We start from the raw sequence: 4776 nt of genomic DNA, 5'->3' as shown, positions 1-4776 counted from the left end.
ATCTAGCCACATTCCTACCAACATTTACTACTTACTTTTACTGCCATTTTAGCCAATCTGATAGGTATGTGGTGGTACCTCAGTTTTGTTTTAATTAAAACTATCTTCTGAAAAATACAGGTCAATTTATATAAGACATACACACAGAAGCACAATGACATATACCCTACATTAATAATTTATAATAAAATTACATTTGACTTTAAAGTCCTTAGAAACTTCATACGGTCTTAACTTTCAGATTTCATATACTTTATTCCCCTCCATAAATTAACCAAAGTTGTCTAACAGGACTCTAGAGACACAGATCATGTCATCTTCTACCTCTTTTAAGTTTTAAAGAGTTAATCGTATCAGCCCCCACATTTCAATGATCATCTCTATGGAGATGATTTTGGGATCTATTTATCCTCCCTAACTTCTCTCCTGACCTCCAGTCCCTCATCTCCAGCTGCCTATTAGACAACTTAAATTTCATGTCCTACAGAAATCTACTGAAACTCACTATCTCCCTACAAAAATCATTATCTCTCCCTACCCTACAACTTCATTTTTTTGACTTCTCTGTCATTCTCAGGAAGATCAAAATCTTACACATCATTCTAACTCTCATTATCAGTATCATTCTCAACTCCTCACTTATATTCATCCCATATACTTAACACCTGTTGCCAAATTTGGTCATTTCATTCACATCTTTGTGCTTATTCTCTACTCCTTCTCTCTACTCACAATGCCAAAGTTCTGTAACAGGACATATTGCGTCATAGCTGGACTATTGCTATAGTCTCCTGTTATCTTTCCTTGGCTCACAGTTTCATAGCCCTTTTAGCATAGTTCCAAGTTCTCTCCAGAATGTTTAGATGAATTCAAAACTCCACCAACAATACCTTAGTGTTCCAATCTTGCCACATTCCTACCAACATTTACCACTTTCTTTTACAGTCAGATTGGCCAATTTGATAGGTATGAGGTGGTACTTCAGTGTTGTGTTGTTTTTTTTTGAAACCCTTAACTTCTGTGTATTGGCTCATAGGTGAAAGAGTGGTAAGGGTGGGCAATGGGGGTCAAGTGACTTGCCCAGGGTCACACAGCTGAGAAGTGTCTGAGGCCGGATTTGATCCTAGGACCTCCCGTCTCTAGGCCTGACTCTCAATCCACTGAGCTACCCAGCTGCCCCTTTAGTGTTGTTTTAATTACACCAATCTGCTTAAAAATATAGATCCGGTCATATAAAACATACACAGAAACACAAAGACACACACCCTTCTTTAATAATTTCTAATAAATATTAAATATTTTATCTGACTTTAAAGTCTTTTGGAAGTTGATACTTTCATAACTTTCCTGTTTAAATATATTTTATTCCCTTCAACAAATTAACCAAAAGTGTCTGACAAGTCTATAGAGCCTCAGATCATCTCATCTCCTACTTCTATACTGTTTCCCCTGGTTTATCTTCTCAACTCCAAAGGTTCAAAGTTCATCTTTATGGAAATGGTTTGGGGAACTATTTTATAAAGCCTTAACTTCTCTCCTGACATCTAGGTCCCCATCACCAACTGCCTATTAGATATCATAAATTTCATGTCATGCAGATATCAACTCAAACTCAATATATTCCCAAACAAAACTCATCTCTCACTACCTCATGAATCTTCATCTTTTTTTACTTCTCTGTTATTGTCAGAGGCACCAGCATCTTCCCAATCACTCAAGCTCCCATCCTCAGTATCATTCTGACATCCTTACTTATATTCAATCCATGTATATAATGTCTGTTTTCAAGTTTAGCCATTTCTTTCACATCTCTTGTCCACATACTCTACTCCTTTTCTCTATACACATACTGCCAACATCCTTGGATAGGACATATTCCCAATTTCTAATAAATATTAAATATTTTATTTGACTTTAAAGTCCTGGGCAACTTGGTAATTTCATCACTTTCCAGTTTTCATATAATTTATTCCTCTCTACAAATTCACCAAAGGTGTCTGATAGGGGTCTTCAGTCATAGATTGTCTCATCTCCTCCCTCTATACTGTTTTTCCTAGTTAATCTTATCAACCCCAAAGGTTCAATGATCATCTCTATGGAGATGGTAATGGAATCTATTTCTACAGCCCAAACTTCTTTCCTGACCTCTGTAGACGCTCATCACCAGCTGCCTATTAGACATCTTAAATTTCGTGTCCTGGAGATTCAAACACGAACTCCCTATTTCCCAAACAAAACTATCTCTCCCTACATCATGAACCTTCAACTTTAACTTCTCTGTTATAGTCAGGGGGACCACCGTTTTCCAAATGACTAATGCTCCCATCTCACAGTATCATTCTCAACACCTTAGTTGTACTGACTACACATACTTAACATCTGTTGCCAAGTTTAGTCATTTCTTTCACATTTCTTGTTCACATCCTCTACTTCTCTCTACTCATGCTGCCAAAGTCCTTGGACAGGACATATTGCCTCATACCTGGACAACTGCCAAAGTCTTCTGTTAGATTTCCTTGTCTCACAGATTTATAACCCTTTGGGCATAGTTCCAAGTTCTCCCAAGAATGTTTGGATGAGTTTACAACTCCACCAACAATGCCTCAGTGTTCCAATCTTGCCACATTCCTATCAACATTTACCATTTTCTTTTGGTCAGATTGGCCAATTTGATAGATATGAGGTGGTACTTCAATGTTGTTTTAACGCTATCTACTTAAAAATATAGGTCCCTTCTTAGAAAACACATACACAAACACAAAGACCCAAACTCTTCTTTAATAATTTGTAATAAATTTAAGTATTTTATTTAACTGTAAAGTCCTTGGCTACTTGGTACTTGCCTAACTTTCCTAACTTCATATACTTTCTCTCTACAAATTAGCCAAAGGTTTCTGACTTGGCTCTAGAGTCCCAGGTCATCTTATCTTCTAGCTCTTTACTGTTCTGCCTGGTTAATCTTATCAACCCACATATTTTCAATTATCTCTATGGAGATGATTTCCAGATCCATTTATCCAGCCCTAACTTAGCTCCTGAACTCCAGGCCCTTACCACAAACTGCCAATTAAACATCTTAAATTTCATGTCCTGGAGATGCAAATTTGTCACTATGTTCCCCCCCCCCCCAAAAAAAAAAAACCTCATCTCTCCCTACCCCATCAGCCTTCATCTTCTTTAATTTCTCCTTTATTATCAAGGGGACCACCATCCCACAAAACACTCAAGCTCCCAAGCTCAGTATCATTCTCAAATCCTTACTTATATTCACACGTATTTAACATCTATTACCAAGTTTAGCCATTTCTTTGACATCTCATACACGTTCTCTACTCCTCTCTACTCACACTGCCACTTTTCTGGAACAGCACATATTGCCTCAAAGCTGGACTATTGCAATAGTCTTCTATTAGCTTTCCTTGGCTCCCAGTTTTATGCCCCTTTGTGCATACTTCCAAGTTCTCCCCAGAATGTTTGGGTGAATTCACAACTCCACCATCAATACCTTAGTGTTCCAAACTTGCCACATTCCTACCAACATTTACCACTTTCTTTTACTGACATATTGGCCAAACTGATAGGTATGAGGAAGTACATCAATTTTCTTTTAATTAAAGCTATCTTCTTAAAATTTTGGTCTTTTCATATAAAACATACACACAAACACAAAAACACAAACCCTTTAATAATTTCTAATAAATATTAAATATTTTATTTAACTTTAAAGTCCTTTACAACTTTATATTATTCCCATCTTTCCAATTTACATATATGTTATTTTCCTCTACAAATTCTATAATCCAGGATTACTGAAATGACTGTTCTCTGCACCCTGTACTCCATCTCCCTACTGTGTTCCTTTTTAATGGCTTTTCCCCATACCTTGACCTTGTACATTATTCCCCAAATTTTTGGACTACTATGTTTCCTGGCTTCCTTTCCACAAGTCTTAAATCAAATTCCAAATTCTCTATGAAACCTTCCCTAATTATTCGCACGGCTAGTGTCTTCCTCAGAAAATAACAGCCATTTGCTCTGAATATATCTTGTCCTAGTAATTTTTGTTCAGTCACATCTGAAACTTTGTTTCCCTTTTTGGCATTTCATGGCAGATATATAAGAATGATTTGCCATTTCCTTCTTTACCTCATTTGACTGGAGGAACTTGGGCAAATGGAGTTAAAGTGACTTGCCCTGGGTCATACAGGTAGTGTGTTTAAGGAGATTTCAACTCATGATGATGAGTCTTCCTGATTCTAAGACCAGTGTTCTATCACCCTGCCAACCAGCTGCCCTATATGAAAGGGGGAAATTCCATATTGTCTCCTTCACCCCTAGAACATGAGCTCCTTAAGTTTAACAGTCCTCAAGAAATTCTCATTGACTGACTTTCTGCATGACTAATACATAGTAATTTATTTTTAAAAATCTCCCAGGGGGCAGCTGGGTAGCTCAGTGGAGTGAGAGTCAGGCCTAGAGACAGGAGGTCCTAGGTTCAAACCCGGCCTCAGCCACTTCCCAGCTGTGTGACCCTGGGCAAGTCACTTGACCCCCATTGCCCACCCTTACCACTCTTCCACCTATGAGACAATACACCGAAGTACAAGGATTTAAAAAAAAAAAAGTAAAAAAAAAAATCTCCCACTGAATTAGGGGCCTTCTAAATAGATAGATTTTGGATAAGTAAATATCTTATTCAATTGATCTTTGTAGACTTACTTTCTTATCTGATGAAATGAAATGATGAATTCTGGTTTCTTCTTGTTGTGCCTTCGT

The sequence above is a fragment of the Gracilinanus agilis genome, chromosome 4 (genome assembly GCF_016433145.1).
Source record: "Gracilinanus agilis isolate LMUSP501 chromosome 4, AgileGrace, whole genome shotgun sequence".
Lineage (NCBI taxonomy): Eukaryota > Metazoa > Chordata > Mammalia > Didelphimorphia > Didelphidae > Gracilinanus > Gracilinanus agilis.
This window is presented reverse-complemented; position numbering follows the sequence as displayed.